Source organism: Euprymna scolopes, chromosome 18, assembly GCF_053919585.1.
Source record: "Euprymna scolopes isolate OS-2025 chromosome 18, ASM5391958v1, whole genome shotgun sequence".
Taxonomy (NCBI): domain Eukaryota; kingdom Metazoa; phylum Mollusca; class Cephalopoda; order Sepiida; family Sepiolidae; genus Euprymna; species Euprymna scolopes.
In genome coordinates, this window is record NC_136499.1 from 62,699,582 (window position 1) to 62,724,214 (window position 24,633).

General features: G+C 32.2%; 1 protein-coding gene, 1 long non-coding RNA gene and 1 pseudogene across 2 annotated transcripts in view; 2 read left to right on the forward strand and 1 right to left on the reverse strand.

Annotated features, from left to right (window-relative positions):
* The window catches only part of LOC145297635 (uncharacterized), an 86,827-nt gene extending 74,115 nt beyond the window's left edge, over positions 1 to 12,712 (reverse strand). The window contains exon 1 of the long non-coding RNA XR_013870291.1: positions 12,240 to 12,712. This is a non-coding gene — a long non-coding RNA (uncharacterized LOC145297635). The remainder of the gene's footprint in view (positions 1 to 12,239) is intronic.
* Positions 1 to 24,633, forward strand: part of LOC145297633 (retinal guanylyl cyclase 1-like) — a 1,014,990-nt gene that overhangs the window by 556,771 nt on the left and 433,586 nt on the right. The gene's annotated exons all lie outside the window — the stretch shown is intronic.
* Positions 21,088 to 21,221, forward strand: LOC145298052 (U2 spliceosomal RNA; annotated as a pseudogene).

Here is a 24,633-nt window from a genome sequence, read left to right on the forward strand (position 1 = left end):
ATATATATATATATATATATATATAATTTATTTATACAAACATTGTTGGCTACATATGTGCATACATGGTTATTCTGTAATCACCCGTTACTGGGGAGATATGTCTTCAGGCCAAGAATTACCCATAAAAACTTGAAAAAGAGTTTTCAGGGGTAATTCTTGGTCTAAAGACGTAATCTCCTCAGTAACAGCTGATTATAGAAACATGTATGCACATATGTAGCCATCAATGTTTGTATAAATAAATTTAATATACCTTCTCTGTTTACTTATTGAGCACATTTTGGTAGACACATGTTGTTTCATTGGATGTACTTCTAGGAAACTAAACTCTACTGCCACAATATATATATATATGTATATATATATATATATGTATATATATATATACATATATTTATACATATATATTATTGTATAATTAAAAAATAATTGTGATTTTATACCTACAGACACTAATGTTTCATACTTATGTGAATGATGATCATTTCAGACGGTCGAGAGATTCGAACTCAGCCAGGAAAACACCTTTGATATCATTTACCAAGCTTTTACCCTTGAGCCACCAAACAATTGCCACATGTATTAAAGGAATTACTAACCAATAAACGCTCAATTCGGACGCAGAGTGTTCGAACGATGAAAGTCGTGAACCTTGCATAAACGCTAGTTGACTGTCTCTTAATTTAACTTTCCAGCCAGTGCCCATTCTTAAATATTCTTAAAGGGGACTGGTAATCATAAATAGATAATAATTATTCTTTTATACTTACTACGGATATAATTGTTTCATGCTTCCGCAATCATCAGTGTAAAGTGACCATTTCTCTTAGTCAGAAGATTCGAGCCTGCCACGAAATCAGCTTTGAATCTAAATTTGCTAAGACGTTACCTCCAGACCACCAAACACTTGTCACAAGAATGAAGGGAATTAATAAACCCTTAAAACCGACATTAGATAATTCAGTGTTCCTTACATACATGATGATGATTGCAACGTCTTGTCAGACGAGTGCCACTTCCTCAGACATTTAAAATCCATGAGCCCAAATGCCTGAGGGAGTATCTATACGAAGATGATGTTTAAGAGTCTTAGCTTTGTACGACAGCTAAGTCTCTCTCTCGGTTCAAAATGTTGAGATCCAGCAACAAGCAAGAGCAAGATAGCCAGCAACAAATTAAACTGCAGACCAGCGTAATGCGGGTACTGGTCTCCCGCTTTATGGTTTTTTTAAATCAGAGATTTGCTTCTCCTAGAAAGGTTGCCTTCACCATGACTTACGGGAGTCCTCTCCACCCCAATACATACATACATACATACATACATACATACGTACACACATACATACGTACACACATACGTACATACATACATACGTAAACACATACATACATACATACATACATACATACGTACGTACGTACACACATACATACATACATACATATAAGGATGCACTGTTCGAGAGGATACTCAAAAAATATTAAGATTTCCTTCATCCACGAGATTTAAAAGAATGCATTATTTTCATCAGAGTTTAGCAAATAATTATTGTAGCGGATTTATATTACTCTTTTTTGCATATATAATTAGTTTTCATATACAGCGGTTTCAGTTTATGCTTGTACAGGCAAAATTATAACTCCGCTATAATAATTATTTACTAAAACCCTTCCTTTGATGAAAGGGACGCATCATTCGAAACTAAGTGTATTAAGAATTCTTAGTATTTCTTCCTATTTTTTTTTGTACTATCCAGTCAAACAATCTTTAATAGTATTATTTTATGGCAAGCTCTAGTTTCTATTTTGGTTGTATTGGGCGTTTGTAAATGGTGTAGATGTACCATATCAATTTTATCTGAACAATTTTGTAATTGTTATAAATCTGTAACTGAAATCATACGCAACCGTCCACGTGCCTTGAAAAAGCTTAGTTTAGAAACTGATGATTGAAAAACTGTCATGTCTGCTTGCGAAAGAAGAAAGACGCGGTTTTATTTATTTTCTGCTCCTTTTCTCATTTTACTTCTTTATACAAAGCTTGACAAACAAAGAGTTGGAAATAGAGAGAGAGACAGACAGACAGACAGACAGACAGAAACAGAGAAAGAAAAATACAGCAGGAGAGAGAGACAGACAGACAGACAGACAGACAGAGAAAAATAAGAAGCAATGTAAAATATGTGATCGTATAGATTTAAAGTGGCGGGCCAAACAACATACAGTGAAAAGTAATGAAAACGATAAAGTGAGTACAAACAGTATAACTTGAAAATAACAGCGAATAAGAACAATACAAATAAAAGTTACTTTTTCAAGTAGTTTCACATGTATCTGGTATAATTTCTATATAAGAGAATCTATCTTTTAAAGCTACATGTATTGATTGGCACATCTCTCAACCACTTAATAACCATGGCTAATAATACACTACCCGAAAGCTCTTCCTCCAAATTTTTGGCTTAAGATTCACAGGGAACATGAATCGGAACAAATACATCGATGACATTGCCAAGGCTGCTGCAAAGGACGTGGGCTCTCACTACCGTGCTAGAAAGTCACTTACGTCTGAGAGTATCCTGTACTTCAATAAAGTCTACATCTGCCTATTCATTGAGTACCGTTTGCTATATTTGGGCTGGCACATCTGCTACTAGTCTCTCATTCTTAGACAAGGTTAAGAAAAAAGAGTCGCTAATCTATTAAGTCCTTCACTACAGTCAACCCCGACGAAATGTTGTACCCCTGTGTCTATTTTACAAATATTTTAATGGCGACTGCTTTGACGAGTCCAAAGCCTTTTTACCCCTGGACATAAAATCACCTGAAAAACTCGACAAGCAACAAAAGTCCCACCCCTACACAGTAGATATCTAAAGATGCCGGAAAGAATATCCCTTATCCTCGAGTGGTCTCTGGGCCCTGATAAATGGTAGTTCGTTTGTAAAAATAGCCTTTAACTCAAATAGTATTATTCCTCCCTGACTGACCTGACATGCAGAAGTGCAAGTGTAATGGGAACAGACATATTGCTATTCAATTTCCTACATAGTACCTCTGAAAATTTTGGCCCAAATAGTAACCACTTACATCCAAGTGGTGTTGTACCTTGTTTGTGGTGAAAACGCAGTAAAAAAAATTAATAAATGATAGACAGATCTAATGTGAGTGATGTAGTTACCGTTTTCAGTATTAATCCTTTTACTCCCTTTCCCTCTCTTTCATTCCGGCTTCTTTTTTTTTTTTTTTTTTTTGCTAACTTTTATTTAGTTTTTTTTATGTTTCAAATCCTTTTGCTTCCACTTGAATATCGAGGCTCAAACAAGTTATCACATATTAATTATCTCCATTGGTCAGCTTCGAGTTGTAATTTATAGTTAATAACCGAAAATGTCACAGGGAACATGAATCGGAACATTCGTATAAAAACTTTTTTTTTTTTTTTTTTTTTTTTTTTTAATTATTATTATTATTATTATTATTATTATTGTTGTTGTTGTTGTTGTTGTTGTTACTACTACTGCTACTACTACTACTACTACATTTTTGGGAAATGTAGGATAGGTTCTCACGTTTTTTTTTTGTTTTTTTTTTCCGTTGACGCAAATTGGTTTACTGCGATTCGCTATTAATCCGCCATTTTACTATTGATCGTAACCTCTGAGACTAAATGGCTGTGCTTGATAATTTGAATATATCTGTATTTGAGCGGCCGCTCGAGGAACTGTCAGGAAACTTTCACATTAGCACACTTTCTGAAGATTTGAAACTCGGTTCGGAACCTGACAAATTTACCAAACGTTATACGTGAGATCTTTCTTTAAATGGGGCAAACACAAATTCACACATTTCGTTTAGATAACCTTATTACACTGGTATGACCAAAAGCATTAAAATTGTTGCAATCGTTGGTTACACCCGGTAAGATATTCAATGCAAGAACTCATCTGTAAACTACAACGGAAAAAACATTTTTTCTTTCCCCTTTTCAATGCCCCTAGCGCCATAAGAGCTTTCCATTAACACAGCTTCTTTATAAAATTTTAACATTTATGTAACATATTACTGCGAGAATGCTTCCTTGCTGATTACAACTGTAACGTTAACCACGATTACACACAGGACCCACACGTTGTATACACTCGATATCGCAAAATAAGACTAACAGAAAGAATAACTGGACTCCTTTTTTTTATTTGATATTAGCAACATTTCATTCCTCATTCTCCCGTTACGCGAGACTTCCGTTACGACTGTGATGTTACCCACGCCTTTAACGCGATCGTCTTCTCTAACATACTCTCTCTCCTTTATATAGTCATTCTTTATATATCCGTGACGTCATTTAGTACACGGCTCGAAATTTGCATACACATGCCCGCCCTCTATTACACAACATGGTTGTCTTTATATTTATTGTTCAGAAAGTTGTTGTCATTAAACGCTACATAAGTTATTAAACGCACCTAATACCATGCATCAATGTTTGTACTCTCATAGTGCTTTCAATCTATTGGTTGACAATCATTCGGTCTTATTAACACTTATCCTTGAATAGCACTAGACGTTGATACTTCGTGATAAAAAAAACAGTCATATACAGTCCATCCATCTTTAATAGTGCATATGGTATCGATCTCCTGGATTTTTCAATTTGTAACGAAATCTCATAATATTAAATTTCATTTCATTTACTTGCAGATTGAAACCAAAATTACCCAATTACCATCAGTAATGTAATTTCAATGTATATATATATATATATATATATATATATATATATATATATTTGTAGTCATCGACATACAGTCCTGTTTCGCTGTATCACAACTCATCAGTGCCGCTAGACTAGCATCTCTCCCTATATATAAAGCTGAATGTGTGTGTGCCTAGTCACGAATAGGCTCCTATATGGTTGACTATTTTAACAAACTGATTCCATATAATGATAGAAGATGTATCGAGACACAGGAATTGGTATGTTTGATCTGGCAGAACGGTGGGTCATTAAAATTGTGGGGTCTGCGTTCGCGCCTGGTCGACAAAGTATGGAACTAAAAAAATAAAAAATAAAAAAAAAACGTTTACTAGTGTTTTTGATATAGATGTACATAATAATACTTGTATAAGTATGTTTTAACTTAAATAGGGATGGTATAATAAAATTGTGGGGTCTGAGGTCGCGCTGGGCCTCCATAGAATGGAAATAGGCACAGACTTTAATTAAGACTTTTCATATCAATCTGCGTAAGTATACTTTGATAATTATGTTTCAGTTTGAAGAAATATGGTATAATAAAATCATGAGGTGTTCGTTCGCACCTGACCTCCATAGAATGGAAATATGTCACAAAGTTTAACAAGGTTTTTTAATATAGATCCACAGAATATTGTGATAAGTGTTTCAGTGTGAACAGGTAAAGTATAATAAGTTATGGGGTTTATCTATTTTATTTTTACTTTCATCATATTTTGCTTTTGGTTTTGATACCCGAAATTCGCAGCTATCTCTTTACAGCTCTTCCTTTTCATAACCTATCATACTTTTATAAATCAGAGTCCATTTTCTGTAGGCTGTTTTTGAACCCAGTAAACGACGGGTACTTTTGCTAGTATATATATATATATATATGCTCATGAACATCTATCTCCAAGTCAATTAAATATTCTCGCCACAGCTGAGTAGATGTTACCTAGTTGATCTGGGCACCGTCAAGTAAGCTGTACGATTATTATGATGATCGTTATTGATATTTGTACAAATGGAAACAGAATGTTATCAAGTCGAAAGTTATTTGCAGATAAAATTATTCATGTTAAAATAGTTTCGCAAAAATGTAAACTTAGTGAAAAGGCATGCTAGTTTTCATAATTAACATAAACAAAAACCTGTGACAAGGTGGACTATTCGATTTGTGTATTTGGTCACGTGGAGTAAATGACGTAACGAGAAAGTTAGAGATACACGTAGAGAGATTAGCCCGATACCCAATTCGTTATTGTATTAACCGGGTGGGGGGTCTTCTGCTCTAACGTTTAGACTTGACGCCCGTAGAAGTCAAAAGGGCGAAATAGAAAAATGTAGACTGTTACGAAGTGTGCTCCGAGACTGGGTCCCAGCATGGAAATAAGTGATTATATCCAAATATAATTCAAATATAATTGGTGTTTGCCTTTTGAAATGAAAAGCACCTTTAATTTAGAAAAACACTGTATGTGGAAATTTTCATTGTCAATAGCTGTTATACGCACTGTTATAAAAAAAAACAAATACTCACACACATGAACACTAGAGACGATCAATAAACGTTATACGCACATTCCAGTAACTAGACGATAACAGAATGTTACAACTCGTATATATATATATATATATATATATATATATATATATATATATATATATGATTGCTACTTCTTTGCAGAATTTTGCCATCTCTTCAGTTAAGCGTTGTGCGTCTGCGTGCATGTGGGTGACTTTTTAACCCAGCTTTAGTCCTACTTTAAAGTACTCATATGCGACATAAAATTTTCCTTCTTGTAAAGGTGATCACATGATAATTTTGTGAATCCTCGAATGTCCTGTTGGGCCAAGTTTAGATTTGCAGATTAGACCACAAATATGGCAACTTAGTGTTGCCGGATGTGCTGTACAAACCCTCGCATAGTACTGTTGTTCCTGTCTTTGATTGTGTGATTTCAGATGATTTGCAAAATTAGCTTTTGACAAAAGGTATCTGCCTGCCACATGCAGTGTACTTCAGTTCCTGTTGTAATTTCTCTGACATTATATATATATATATATATAGAGAGAGAGAGACAGAGAGACAGAGAGAGAGACAGAGACAGAAAGAGGGAGAGAGAGAGAGAGAGAGAGGCGTCACACCGTAAAGTGACATCAGTTAAATAGATTCTGTTTATATACAGATTCGGCTATGCAACATAGGTGTGTGGTACAATTGATTATTAATCAAAGACTGCTGTAAAATATTAGGAAGTTGAATTGATTGTTCCTTTTGCGTTTCAGTGCCATCAGTATAATAAAAATTTGTGTTCAGTTAGCAGAAATATTCGGCATCTATCTACGAGTTAAATAAAACCTATTATTTACTAAGTAGTTATTTACAAATTATACAAAACAAATTCCGCTAATACTTAACCATATACAGATCATGTGAAGATGGGTGGCATGCTGTAAAAATCAACAACTAATGAACTTTTGGTTCCAAAATGCCTACTTTGTAGATAACGTGAAATAAAGTCTACCCCATTGGAGAAACTTTATGTACTCGTGTCTTCGGTAGGTTGAATCAGACACAGAATCGGTCGTTAGAATAAAACTCCTCAAAGGGGTGCATTCTGGTTTGCACCGAGAATTAATATTGCTGAAAAATATTTCCAACTTCATGGACCCAAAACAGAGAAGACAAATTAAAGTATCGTAACAGATAATACAAGTGTTTCCTCGCCATAAGACGATCGAAATAACTTTGTATCGTGAACTGATTTAAATATTATTTTTGCAAATTGAACTATAGAGCAATACATCTTGCTCTTCGACGCTGTTAATATCTTAATTAACTTAACGACAAATTTATCAGTAAAATTATATTTCAAAAACACGCGTGACAACTGTATCATCAACATCTCTTCTTCGATGGTAATTAAATGAATATTATATCTTGCTGGATATCCTGCTAAACCAATTTGTGCGCTAATTAATTATTATGGTTATTTAGTGTGTTTCGATGTATTTATAGTCTTATGAATTTGTCACAGTTTTGAAATTCTTTATCATGCAAATTCAATTAGACAAAATAGATTAGCACTAATATATACATAAATATATACCTATGCACAGGCATATATACATAAATATATGCATATGCACAGGCATATATACATAAATATATACATATGCACAGGCATATATACATAAATATACACATATGCACAGGCATATATACATAAATATATACATATGCACAAGCATATATACATAAATATATACATATGCACAGGCATATATACAAAAATATGTACCTATGCACAGGCATATATACATAAATATATGTCTATGCACAGGCATATATACATAAATATACACATATGCACAGGCATATATACATAAATATACACATATGCACAGGCATATATACATAAATATATACATATGCACAGGAATATATACATAAATATATACATATGCACAGGCATATATACATAAATATATAACTATGCACAGGCATACATACATATATATACACATATGCACAGGCATATATACATAAATATATACATATGCACGGGCATACATACATAAATATACACATATGCACAGGCATGTATACATAAATATATACATATGCACAGGCATATATACATAAATATATACATATGCAAAGGTATATATACATAAATATATACATATGCACAGCCATACATACATAAATATATACATATGCACAGGTATATATACATAAATATACACATATGCACAGGCATATATACATAAATATATACATATGCAAAGGTATATATACATAAATATATACATATGCACAGCCATACATACATAAATATATACATATGCACAGGTATATATACATAAATATATACCTATGCACAGGCACATATACATAAATATATATATATGCAAAGGTATATATACATAAATATATACATATGCAAAGGTATATATACATAAATATATAAATATGCACAGGTATATATACATAAATATATACCTATGCACAGGCATATATACATAAATATACATAGATATATATATGCAAAGGTATATATACATAAATATATACATATGCAAAGGCATATATACATAAATATACACATATGCACAGGCATATATACATAAATATATACATATGCACAGGCATATATACATAAATATATACCTATGCACAGGCACATATGCATAAATATATACATATGCACAGGTATATATACATAAATATATACCTATGCACATGCATATTTGCATAAATATATACATATGCACAGGCATATATACATAAATATATGAATATGCACATGCATATATACATAAATATATACATATGCACAGGTATATATACATAAATATATAAATATGCACAGGCATATATACATAAATATATACATATGCACAGGCATATATACATAAATATATACATATGCACAAGCATATATACATAAATATATACATATGCACAGACATATATACATAAATATATACATATGCACATGCACATATACATAAATACATACCTATGCATAGACATATATACATAATTTATACATATGCACAGGCATATATACATAAATATATACATATGCACAGGCATATATACATAAATATATACATATGCACAGGCATATATACATAAATATATACATATGCACAGGCATATATACATAAATATACACATATGCACAGGCATATATACATAAATATATACATATGCATAGGCATATATACATAAATATACACATATGCACAGGTATATATACATAAATATATACATATGCACAGACATATATACATAAATATATAACTATGCACAGGCACATATACATAAATACATACCTATGCATAGACATATATACATAAATATATACATATGCACAGGCATATATACATAAATATATGCATATGCACAGGCATATATACATAAATATATACATATGCACAGGCATATATACATAAATACACATTCAAGCAAATGTTATTAGATGCAACGGAAACATTTTGCGTTATGATTCTTTTTTGTTTAATTGTTCGATTTTCCGTATAATCTTTTTTATATCAAAATCAAAACTATTACTAAAAGCGCTGTCATGAGAGCTTTCGATTCGTCCACGAATCATCTTCAGATGTTGAAGTAAAAGTGCGAAGGAGTAAGAACGGCAAGTAAAAGTGAAAGCTATAATATACAGTAAACAGCTTTTGGTGATGATATGTTAAAATATATAGAGTGGATGAAAAGACGATTAAAAATTCGAGTATTAAAATCAGCAAGTTTGTGAACACTCTCAACGAAGTCCGTCCACTATGAACTACGCAGGACATTTTAGAACTCTACTTCTTTTCTTGAATGCAATACCTTTTATGGTGGGTTGAATGGTTTTTATATATAACGCTACAAGTAATTTTACTTTTTTTAATATTATTTTCTTATTGTATGATTTTTAGGTTGTCAACGAGGACCTTTCTTAGATTGGATGGGGGTAGTTATGTTCTGTTATCAAATGTCTGTTGCACTAGTATTATTTAGATGCATGGTTATTCGCCGGGACAACGTTGTCGTTGTATGCCCAATGCAAATAATGCTGCCTAAATATACCAATAATATACATATACATGTGTATGCATTTTTGTAAACTTTTAATATTTCAATTTTCTTTTCATCTACTTTTTTTCTTCACCAATATTGTTCATCCTATATAAAAGTTTAACACATTTTAAGAACATATTTTTCTCTAATTAGTTGTTCAGTATTCTTTCATTATTTAAGGAAACACGTTAAGGACCTACTTCATAAAATGAATAAAAACGTATAAGTGTGAATTAACTACACGTCTTAATTTTCGTATGGGAACAAATGATATACACACATGTATAGACATTATTTAGTGTGTTGGTTGCTTGTATTTATTGTTTTAATTATAAATTTTATACAGTTTTTGATGACTATATGAAAATTAGATAAGAAAAAATAGTATCATATCGATATATACATTTATATACACCTATGCATATACACATACATATATATGAATGTGTGGATATATTTTTAAACTTCAAATATACTTTAAACATTATTTTAAACGACAAATAAATTTTTTTTAATAAGTAAGAGAAAAATTTAATGTAATAGTTGGGGATAAAACTCTTAACACTTATAGTACGTATTTTGAAACATATAATAAATTAATTCTAAGGAATATTCATAAAAGCTATAAAATAGCAAATGAGAGAGATTTAAAGGCTATAACACCTGCAGCTTTTGATATATTTTTTACATAGGCATCACCAAGTATCAAGGCCCAGAGACCACTCGAGGATAAGGGTTACAGAGCGTACAGTAGTAAATTGGAAAATATAGTAATCGTTAGTAATGCAAATTCGGTAAATTTGTAAACTTAAGTGGAACGGTTCATCAAGAACTTGTTTACGTTGGACTTGAAGGCAATCAGATTGTAGTAAGGAAAACGGAAGACAGTTCCACGGGCGTGCAGTTCTAAGAAAGACATTTTGTTCATGGAATCTACGTTTAGGTTTAGGCACGGATAAAGAGTGGGGGGAAATTATTATTCGTATTTTCAGCTAGACGAGAGTTAAATATATTTTTTTAAATGTAGACTGATTGACTCTAAAAAGTGCGAGGTTTACTTTAAAAGACTATAACATAAATTTGGATATTAACTCTTCCATTCAATTAATATCACCATGTGTCTCTTACAGGAGCAAGTAGCAAAACGATATTAGATAGAATTAGACCTATGGTAATATCAAAGACATCATAAATTATTAAATTCTTTTGATGAAGTCATTTTATGGCTTAATAATCTGGAGATTACAACGATAGTCAATTCATTACGTTTGATATTAACTCCTACTATCAATCGACTCTGTTATTCATTAAACCTGGTCAGAACCAAGCCATTGCTCAGCAACTTTACACTTAACATACAGTGCATACTAATCCTTTGCATTTTTATTACTCTTTTAGAGTATTTAGTAGCAGTCATAAATGGCTTTAGTTTCATAACATCTATTTCGTTAAAATCAATAGAAATAGTGGTTTTTGTGCGCAATAATTTAAGTAAACTATGGCTGTCAATTAGGGTTTTACTGAAAGTTCTTGCAGGGTATAAAGCGATCTATACCGACAATTAACCATTCTGCCATGTCAGATCCGAAGAAAGATACATTCGTTTTAAACATGGAAGGTAGATGTATATCCGATATAGATGTTAAGACGTTATCCTAATCAGCAATTCAGTAGCGATAGAGAGGTAAATCTAAGAAGTTATTACATTTTGCTTTTATCTTAACCGAGACAACTGAGTCATCAGAAGATCCCAATAGAGACAGAACGGAGGATGAGCATAATTCTTGGTAAGTTGTGAGAAAAATGGACCATTAAACTTGCAAATTATCCGTTAGTGCCAAGCAGACGTGTAAGCATTTTTGTTAGTTTATAAGCAATCGAGAAATCATGAGAGTACCTCACCTCGTCATCCGTTTTGTTTGAGAGGGTCAGCCATTCAACATGTGATTATTGAAATTTCCACAGATGTAAATTTTAACCAAGGGTTGAGCAGACAGAATGTGGTCAATTTTCTCAGAAATACTCTCAATGATAGTAACTCCGCTGTTATGGGAACGACAGAAGGCAAATAAATATGAACGCGGTGCTGTGAGCCAGTACAATCCCACAGAACAACAGCAGTCTAATAATGTCTGGTGTATTGTGAAATACTACCAGGCTTCATTTTTTTTTTAATTTAACATTCTTAGGCGCAGTGATAATTATTAGATTGACAAGAAGGTTCTAGCGGAAGTTTTAATTTCGATTTACAACGATGCATTTTCAAATAAGTTGTCGTTATTTTTACTTTATATATCATTATGAAGAGCGGTTTTCGTTCTATTTAATCGTTTAACTTACAATCGTTTTAAAACAATTATGCCTTCTTTTCAGAACATTGAATATAATGTAGAAAAAGGCAAATTCGCACACGTTTCCTATTTCAATTCAAACTAGGCCAAATAGCTCACGATATCAAAGCGGCGTTTAGCCCAGTAACTACTACTAAACGAATAGCACAACAGTGGTTTTAGAAATTTCCTGGCAAATACGAGTCTTGAAGATGATAAGTTTATAAATATGTTACTCACTAATTAAACGCCACCCAAAAGAAATGCCGTTATGAAGTGTCATCTTCCCTTATTTTACACAACAAGAACGACCCGTTTCTCGACCGGGTTATGACTTACAATGAAAAGTGTCTCTTTACAACAACCTACGATGCTCAGCTCAGTGATTGGATGCCGACAAAGCTCTATGACACTTCCGGAAGCCGAGGTTGAATAAAAGGAAGGTCATGCTGACTGTTTGATGATCTGCGACCGATCCCATCAATTAGTGTTTTTGTAAGCGAAACCATTACGGGGGAGAAATACTGTTACCAAATGGATGAAATGTATCAGAAACTTTTACAGCACTCAGCATTAGTAAACAGAAAAGGCCCAATTCTCCTCCACGTTGCTAAATCGACCCTGGAGAAGTTGAACGAATTGGGCTACAACGCTCTGCTTAATCCGCCATACCTTCCAGACTTTTCACCTACTGATTACCACTTTTTCAAGCATCTTGTAGAAGTTTCTGCGCGAGAAATGCTTATAAAAAACTTAAGTTATATCAAAAACGTGTTCAGCGACTTGATTGCCACCAGAAGGCAAAATTTTTACGTTACTTGCTTAAATACATTTGTTTTGTGTTGGCAAAGTGTGTTGATTCTCATAGTGTTTATTTCGATCTATAAGATATTTTGAGCCGAGATATTTTCTCCTGAATTTAAAAGTTAAAAAACGCAAGAATATTCTTTTCAACATAATAGAATTAAATATGGCGCTGTAAATGTTATTATATATTTCAGTTTTTCTCCGGAAATGCTTCCAATATATTTTTAAAAGTTTTTATGAATATTATGATTTTGAAGGATTTCTATGTTTTTACATCAACTTTTATCCAAGTAAAAAAATCTCATCTGTTTGCGTTTTCGCTGGTGAGTTGTTTGGTGTTTTGCACGATTCAACAAAAATATGTAAGACACAATAAAATGTGATTAATCCAAAATTAAATAAACATTTAGCTTTGTAATGTTCATTATATATATATATATATATATATATATATATATATATATATATATATATATATATAGAGAGAGAGAGAGAGAGAGAGAGAGAGAGAGAGAAAGAGTGAGAGATAACTACATCTATACATACACACACACATACATACATACATACATACAATAACGGTTTATTGTACAGCAGCATCACTTCCAACATAGTCGTCATCAGATGATGATTCTGCGTGTAGTCACCAACCATTTCGGGATTGTCTTTATTCTGTTGGATTGCTATATTCACGCTAATGCAGATAGAGATTTGTATTGTATTTTTACTATGTATTATTTCTAGTCTGGCGGAGAAATATCAAGATTGTACAAGTACGTGGCCATGGGGTCATATATATATTATATATATATATATATATATATATATATATATATATATATATATATATATATATATATAATGGACCTATAGTTTTATTTTCCTAGATGAAAATCGATTGAAACTCCTATGTTGATTAAAAACTGCTCGATGAATAAACTGATCATGTCGATAGTATGTTTTTTAACATTTAAACATTATTGGCTACATATATGCATACATATATACCAAACGTGTTCGAGAGTGTCGCTAAAACTATGTATGGGCGGAATTGCGACTAGATGTTCCCACATCTTCGAGCAAAACTCCACCCCAACGCAGAGAGTCAAGACGACTCTGGCGTGGCTGCTCAACAATTTCCTCTACGACTCGTTGGCGGATTCTAACCCGAATCCACCGCATTGATTACTTTTGATCGATGTGAAGACAAATGGCAGGCCCAGAACGCGATCAGCTTTCCTAAGAATGCTCTCTCGGATGCGATCTTCCTTATAGGCAAGGAAAGTGTTGTCAAATTTAACAATGTCCTGAAAAGAGCATACAGAAACATGTATGCACATATGTAATCAATATGGCTATGACAACAGATTATTCCTTTGATTGTTTTGACTCACGAGTATATATACGACACAGTTCGACACAGTTAATTAACGGAGAACCATATCACTTAATATGAAAGCATATAAGATATCAACGGATACACATTCGAGAGTCAAACAATAAAAAGAATATGCTGTTGTTCTAGCGCTAGTAATCAATAATGTTAGTATTAATACACACACGCTATATATTTAAACTAGCAGGGCTACCCGGCGTTGCTCGGGACCGTATAAACAATGAAAAAACAAAAGCAGATATTGAACATATGTTTTATTCTTAGGGGAGAGGAATCTTTCATCTCAAGTTTTAGCGTTACAAACAAACATTTGTCTTTTATATATATAGATAATGACAGGTTTTTTTGGGGGGCCCCCCCTTGAAGAAAACTGATCAGTTGACCCACTTCTAGTGGTCCGTTTGACGTGAAATTTCGATATTTGTCATCCGGATGATGGGGCTTCAATATGATACCAAATTTGTCAAGTTTGGTTCCGTCTTTCAAAAGTTTTAGCGTTACAAACAAACATACATACATACACACAGACGTTTGGCTTTTATATATATAGACTAGCAGGGCTACCCGGCGTTGCTCGGGACCGTATAAACAATGAAAAAACAAAAGCAGATATTGAACATATGTTTGATTCTTAGGGGAGAGGAATCTTTCATCTCTATGTATTATTTGTTTTATCTACCCTAGGACTGATATTGTTCATGTTTTATCCCTAGCATAGGTAATTTACAGCATGTATATGAAATTGTTTTACCTTAGGGAGAAGAGAACAGGTAATATACAACATAATGTGTCTATATTACATCCCTGGCAACGCCTAGAAACCAGCTAGAACATGTATTTCAGTCAATCTTTATTATATCCTGGGCTATGCCGGGAAACCAGCTAATCTCTTTTTAGTGACTTGACCACCAAAATACCTCCCTAAGTGTGTCCTTTCTTTTGAACTTATTAGATATAGGTATCTAGAAATGTGTGTGAAATTTTGTTGAATGCATTGTTCACTATGATTTTCTTATTGTTCTACACAATATCAACTGTAGCGAAATAACACAGTAAACTTAGTGTAGTGTTAGAATAAAGAGCAAAGGAAAAAATTAGAATCATATTTTGTAATTGCAAATCTAAATTTGCTAGCATGTACCAGTATTGGCCAGGTTGTGGAAATTTGGAACTTATAACATATGTAGTGGCCTTTTCCTAGATACCTATTGCTAAAAATTATACTTTCATTTTGTTAGAAAAATCTCTCTTCAGATGCCCTGCATCATTCAAAATAAAAACAAATATTTTTATAATTGTTTCAGTATATTGCTACACAATGTGAAAGTTTTTAACGTTTGTAAAAAAAATCATGAATGTGCTTATATTGCAAAAAAGAAAATATCAGTGCACAGTATTGAAAGTGTTTGAGATTCAAAAGTCTGTAACATTTCTACTAACTTCATAAGATGTCATGTGAGAAACTGAATTGAATATCAAGACATTATCTGAAGCGTTTTTATTTTGGTGTAACATATGTGTTTACAGTGAACCTTAACTTTTAATAAACAGATTGGTATGCAATGACATAGGCTAAGAATCTTTAAAATATATATAAATTGGAAAAATGTGTGAACAAATGAAAAAAAAATGATCCGCTCCACTTGATGACATCAAGCACAGTAATATTTTAGTGAAGAAAATATGAAATTGATGTTCAGTGATTAGTTTGGATGAATGAGAAAATGTAATTGTTTGATGCATAAAAATAACTCAGTTGCTGTATTTGATATTAAGCAGCAAAATATAGTGATTTGAATATTTGGGAAAACATCAAACCAGATTATGTAAAAAGAAAAAAAAAAAGATGAAATTAGAAAATATATATTTTATGTTTATGAGTTCTGCCAATCAAAATTTTGTGGCAGAAATTGGGTGATTACCATGCAATTTTATTTTGGTAAAATTCTTAAATTATTAGAATGTTTATTATAATTTCTAATTAGTGACTTGTTATAATCAAAATCCGCCCTAAAGAGTGTCCTTTCTTTTATTAGGTATCAGAGTAGGTATCAAGATTTCTACTTCTATACAAATGTGATATTTCAGATCTGTACATAAAAAATTTGTTGAATATATAGGTTGAGAATTGTTCTGTGTCGCTCTCTCTCACACACACACGCATTCTCACTTTTATAGATATAATAGATAGATTACTCTAGATATATTTCCATATGTCTGAATACCCTATATACAAAATTTTCAAATCTGTAGATAAAAAAATTTTTTGAGTATATAGGTTGAAAATTGTTCTCTCTCTCTCTCTCTCACACACACATTCTCAATTTTAGAGATATAATAGATAGATTATGCTAGATATATTTCCATATGTCTGAATACCCTATATACAAATTTTCTAATCTGTAGATCAAATATTTGTTGAATATATAGGTTGAAAATTGTTCTTACTCTCTCTCTCTCTCTCTCTGGCTACCTCACACACACATTCTAACTTTTATAGATATAATAGATAGATTATGCTAGATATATTTCCATATGTGTGAATACCCTATATACAAATTTTCTAATTTGTAGATAAAAAATTTGTAGAGTGCATAGGTTGAGAATTGTTCTCTCTATCTCTCACACACACACATTCTAACTTTTAAAGATATAATAGATTATGCTAGATATATTTCGATATTTCTGAATACCCTATATATAAAAATTTGTTGAATGTATAGGTTGAGAACTGTTCTCTCTCTCTCTCTCTCTCTCTCGCTCACACACACACACATTCTCACTTTTATAGATATAATAGAAAGATTATCCTAGATATATTTCTATTTGTATGAATACTCTATATACAAATTTTAAAATCTGTAGATAAAGAATTTGTTGAGTATATGGGTTGAGAATTGTTCTCTCTCTCTCTCTCTCTCTCTCTCACACACACACACACACACATTCTCACTTTTATAGATATAATAGATTATGCTAGATATATTTCCATATGTCTGAATACCCTATATACAAATTTTCAAATCTGTAGATAAAAAATTTGTTGAGTATATAGGTTGAGAATTGTTCTCTCTCTCTCTATCACACACATTCTCACTTTTATAGATATAATAGACAGATTATGCCAGATATATTGAAATATGTCTGAATGCCCAATATACAAATTTTGAAATCTGTAGATAAAAAATTTGTTGTATACATAGGTTGACAATTGTCCTCTCTCTCACACACACACACATTCTCACTTTTATACATATAATAGATAGATTATGCTAGATATATTTCTATATGTCTGAACACCCTATATACAAATGTTCAAATCTGTGGATAAAAAATTTGTTGAATGTATAGGTTGAGAATTTTTATCTCTCTCTTTTTCTCTCTCTCTCTCTCGCTATCTCACACACACGCATTCTCACTTTTATAGATAAAATAGATAGATTATGCTAGATATATTTCCATATGTCTGAATACCCTATATACAAAGTTTCAAATCTGTAGATAAAAAATTTGTTGAATATATAGGTTTAGAATTGTTCTCTCTCTCTCTCTCACACACACATTCTAACTTTTGTAGTTATAATAGATAGATTATGCTAGATATATTTCCATATGTCTGAATACCCTATATACAAATTTTCTAAACTGTAGGTAAAAAATTTGTTGAGTATGTAGGTTAAGAATTGTTCTCTCTCTCTCTCACACACACACACACACACACACAAGTTCTCACTTTTATAGATATAATAGATAGATTATGCTAGATATATTTCTATATGTCTGCCTACCCTATATACAAATTTCCAAATCTGTGCCCAAAAATGTGTGGAATATATAGGTTGAGAATTGTTCTCTCTCTCTCTCTCTCTCACACATATTCTCACTTTTATAGGTTATATAGGTTGAGAATTTTTTGCTCTTTCCATCACTCACATTCACACTTTTATAGATATAATACATAGATTATGCCAGATATATTTACATATGTCTGAATACCCAATATACACATTTTCAAATCTGTAGATAAAAAATTAGTTGAATATATAGGTTGAGAATTGTTCTCTCTCTCTCTTTCTCTCTCTCTCACACACACATTCTCACTTTTATAGATATAATAGATAGATTATGCTAGATATATTTCCATACGTCTGAATACCCTATATCCAAATTTTCTAATATGTAGATAAAAAATTTGTTGAATATATAGGGTGAGAATTTTCCTTCCTCTCTTTCTCTCTCTCTCTTTCTCACACACACACAAGCTGAAAATTGTTCTCTCTCTCTCTCTGACTCTCTCTCTCTCTCTCACACACACACACATGGTCATTCTATATATATAATAGATAGGTTATGCTAGATATATTTCTATATGTCTGAATACCCTATATACAAATTTTTAAATCTGTAGATAAAAAATTTGTTGAGTATATAGGTTGAGAATTGTTCTTTCTCTCTCTCTCACACACACATTCTCACTTTTATAGATATAATAGATTATGCTAGATATATTTCCTTATGTCTGAATACCCTATATACAAATTATCAAATCTGTAGATACAAAATTTGTTGAGTATATAGGTTGAGAATTGTTCTCTCTCTCTCTCTCTCACTCACTCACTCACTCACTCACTCACACACACACACACACATTCTACCTTTTATAGATATAATAGATTATGCTAGATATATTTCCATATGTCTGAATACCCTGTATACAAATTTTCAGATCTGTACATAAAAATTAGTTGAATATATAGGTTGAGAATTGTTCTCTCTCTCTCTCTTCTCTCTCTCTCTCTTTCACACACATTCTCACTTTTCTAGATATAATAGATAGATTATGCTAGATATATTTCCATATGTCTGAATACCCTATATACAAATTTTCTAATCGGTAGATAAAAAATATGTTGAATATATAGGGTGAGAATTGTACTTACTCTCTCTCTCTCTCTCTCTCACGCACACATTCTCACTTTTATGGATATAATAGATAGATTATGCTGGATATATTTCCATATGTCTGAATACCCTATATACAAATGGTCAAATCTGTAGATAACAAATTTATTGAATAGATAGGTTGAGAATTGTTCTCTCTCTCTCTCTCTCGCAACCTTACACACACAACCACACGCAAACATTCTGACTTTTATAGATATAATAGATCGATTATGCTAGATATATTTCCATATGTCTGAATACCCAATATACAAATTTTTAAATCTGTAGGTAAAAAATTTGTTGAATATATAGGTTGAGAATTGTTCTCTCTCTCTCACACACTCACATTCTCACTTTTATAGATATAATGTATAGATTATGCTAGATATATTTCTATATGTCTGAATACCCTATATACAAAGTTTAAAATCCGTAGATAAAAATACGTTGAGTATATAGGTTGAGAATTGTTCTCTTTCTCTCTTACGCACACACACACACACATTTTCACTTTTATAGATATAATAGATAGATTATGCTAGATATATTTCCATATGTCTGAATACCCTATATACAAATTTTCAAATCTGTAGATAAAAAATGTATTGAATATATAGGTTGAGAATTGTTGTCTCTCTCTCTCTCTCTCTCTCTCTCTCTCTCTCTCTCTCTCTGGCTACCTCACACACACACACATTTTCACTTTTATAGATATAATAGATAGATTATGCTAGATATATTTCCATACGTCTGAATACCCTATATACAAACTTTCAAATCTGTAGATAAAAAAATTTGTTGAGTATATAGGTTGAGAATTGTTCTCTCTCTCTCACACGAAACTGTGCGCTCGGCTTCTTCCCCCCCTTCCCACCCCAAATGCTTGGGAAACTGTGCACTGTTTTTGTTGGTTTTCAAGCTGCCTCTTCCCCCCCCCCACACACACACAGTTTAACAGTAGTAGGAGGTCAAGAGAAAGAGGGTGAGAGAGAGAGAAGAGTAAGTTGGTGAGAGAGAGAGAAAAGAGAAAGAGGGTGTTGGTTTTATATTTTTATTATCGTCTAATATTTTGAAAGCTGAATTTCTAATAAAATGTGCATCTATAGGAGATAATGCCTGGGAATGTGTTCCCCCCCCCACAGTTTAACAGTGGTGTGACGTCAAGAGAAAGAGGGTGAGAGAGAGGGAAGAGTAAGTGGGTGAGAGAGAGAAAGAGAGAGAAAAAAAAGAAAGACGGTGTTGGTTTTGTGAAAAAAGTTGTTATTTACAATTGTTCGCATTCTTGGCCTTTTGGTCAAGATCAAAGTGTAGTATCTGTTCTTCAGATGCTGCACTTCTTTTTCTTGTTCTCTTTCGGTGGAGGAGAAATCCTCCACGACTGAGACAATTTTTATTTTTGTACCTTTTCTCCACGTTAAAAAACGACCCTGGTGTCTAACTCTGTCCCGTGGGGAGGCATAGTAAATAGGTACAATTGTTCGCCATTAGTGGATGTTGACGTCACGTCACGTGACATGACTAAGCGTATTTTTTTTTTAGTATGAATAACATTTTTTGTTTTAATTATAAAGTCTACACTTAATTTTATAGAAAATGCTGTATATATAATAGAAAAAAAAAATTACTGGTTTTGTTGGATTCAAGTGGATCCCCCCCCTCCAGTTTAAGAGATAGCAGGTCACGTGGTAATATACAAAATGGCTAGCGTAAATATAAAGATCGGTTTTTTTATCGACGAATATTTTTAAAGCTGAATTTTTTTTTATTCCTGTACATTTTTTCCTGATATTTTTCGTTAAAACTCTTGTATAAATACTATTTTTAACCAGTTAAATACGTTGGAGACATTGTCATGGAGTTTAATAATCTCTAGAACAAAGCAGAAGAGAAATTACAAAAGTATCGGTAAAACAAAGTGTTTGTTTACATTTGTTCGCCATTACTGGATGTTGACGTCACGTCACGTGACATGACTAAGCGTTTTTGGATTATGTAATATTAACATTAAAATGACAGGTTTTTTGGGGGGCCCCCCTAGGAGAGAAATGATCAGTTCACCCCCTTTTAATGGTCCGTTTGGTGTGGAATTTCGATATTTGTCATGCGGGTGATCAAGGTTCAATATGATACATAATTTGTCAACTTTGGTTGTGTCTGTCAAAAGTTTGAGCTGACGTCACGTCACGTGACACGTATTGAATAACGTTAAAATGACAGGTTTTTTGGGGGGCCCCCCTAGGAGAAAAACGATCAGTTGACCCCTTTCTACTGGTCCGTTTGACGTGAAATTTCGATATTTGTCATCCGGGTGATCAAGGTGCAATATGATACCAAATTTGTCAACTCTGGTTCCGTCTTTCAAAAGTTTTAGCGTTACAAACAAACATACATACATACATACATACACACCGATTTTTGCCTTTTATATATATAGACTAGCAGGGCTACCCGGCGTTGCTCGGGACCGTATAAACAATGAAAAAACAAAAGCAGATATTGAACATATGTTTGATTCTTAGGGGAGAGGAATCTTTCATCTCTATGTATTATTTGTTTTATCTACCCTAGGACTGGTATTGTTCATGTTTTATCCCTAGCATAGGTAATTTACAGCATGTATATGAAATTGTTTTACCTTAGGGAGAAGAGAACAGGTAATATACAACATAATGTGTCTATATTACATCCCTGGCAACGCCTAGAAACCAGCTAGAACATGTATTTCAGTCAATCTTTATTATATCCTAGGCTATGCCGGGAAACCAGCTAATCTCTTTTTAGTGACTTGACCACCAAAATACCTCCCTAAGTGTGTCCTTTCTTTTGAACTTATTAGATATAGGTATCTAGAAATGTGTGTGAAATTTTGTTGAATGCATTGTTCACTATGATTTTCTTATTGTTCTACACAATATCAACTGTAGCGAAATAACACAGTAAACTTAGTGTAGTGTTAGAATAAAGAGCAAAGGAAAAAATTAGAATCATATTCTGTAATTGCAAATCTAAATTTGCTAGCATGTACCAGTATTTGCCAGGTTGTGGAAATTTGGAACTTATAACATATGTAGTGGCCTTTTCCTAGATACCTATTGCTAAAAATTATACTTTCATTTTGTTAGAAAAATCTCTCTTCAGATGCCCTGCATCATTCAAAATAAAAACAAATATTTTTATAATTGTTTCAGTATATTGCTACACAATGTGAAAGTTTTTAACGTTTGTAAAAAAAATCATGAATGTGCTTATATTGCAAAAAAGAAAATATCAGTGCACAGTATTGAAAGTGTTTGAGATTCAAAAGTCTGTAACATTTCTACTAACTTCATAAGATGTCATGTGAGAAACTGAATTGAATATCAAGACATTATCTGAAGCGTTTTTATTTTGGTGTAACATATGTGTTTACAGTGAACCTTAACTTTTAATAAACAGATTGGTATGCAATGACATAGGCTAAGAATCTTTAAAATATATATAAATTGGAAAAATGTGTGAACAAATGAAAAAAAAATGATCCGCTCCACTTGATGACATCAAGCACAGTAATATTTTAGTGAAGAAAATATGAAATTGATGTTCAGTGATTAGTTTGGATGAATGAGAAAATGTAATTGTTTGATGCATAAAAATAACTCAGTTGCTGTATTTGATATTAAGCAGCAAAATATAGTGATTTGAATATTTGGGAAAACATCAAACCAGATTATGTAAAAAGAAAAAAAAAAGATGAAATTAGAAAATATATATTTTATGTTTATGAGTTCTGCCAATCAAAATTTTGTGGCAGAAATTGGGTGATTACCATGCAATTTTATTTTGGTAAAATTCTTAAATTATTAGAATGTTTATTATAATTTCTAATTAGTGACTTGTTATAATCAAAATCCGCCCTAAAGAGTGTCCTTTCTTTTATTAGGTATCAGAGTAGGTATAAAGATTTCTACTTCTATACAAATGTGATATTTCAGATCTGTACATAAAAAATTTGTTGAATATATAGGTTGAGAATTGTTCTGTGTCGCTCTCTCTCACACACACACGCATTCTCACTTTTATAGATATAATAGATAGATTACTCTAGATATATTTCCATATGTCTGAATACCCTATATACAAATTTTCAAATCTGTAGATAAAAAAATTTGTTGAGTATATAGGTTGAAAATTGTTCTCTCTCTCTCACACACACATTCTCAATTTTAGAGATATAATAGATAGATTATGCTAGATATATTTCCATATGTCTGAATACCCTATATACAAATTTTCTAATCTGTAGATCAAATATTTGTTGAATATATAGGTTGAAAATTGTTCTTACTCTCTCTCTCTCTCTCTCTGGCTACCTCACACACACATTCTAACTTTTATAGATATAATAGATAGATTATGCTAGATATATTTCCATATGTGTGAATACCCTATATAAAAATTTTCTAATTTGTAGATAAAAAATTTGTAGAGTGCATAGGTTGAGAATTGTTCTCTCTATCTCTCACACACACACATTCTAACTTTTAAAGATATAATAGATTATGCTAGATATATTTCGATATTTCTGAATACCCTATATATAAAAATTTGTTGAATGTATAGGTTGAGAACTGTTCTCTCTCTCTCTCTCTCTCTCGCTCACACACACACACATTCTCACTTTTATAGATATAATAGAAAGATTATCCTAGATATATTTCTATTTGTATGAATACTCTATATACACATTTTAAAATCTGTAGATAAAGAATTTGTTGAGTATATGGGTTGAGAATTGTTCTCTCTCTCTCTCTCTCTCTCTCTCTCTCACACACACACACAC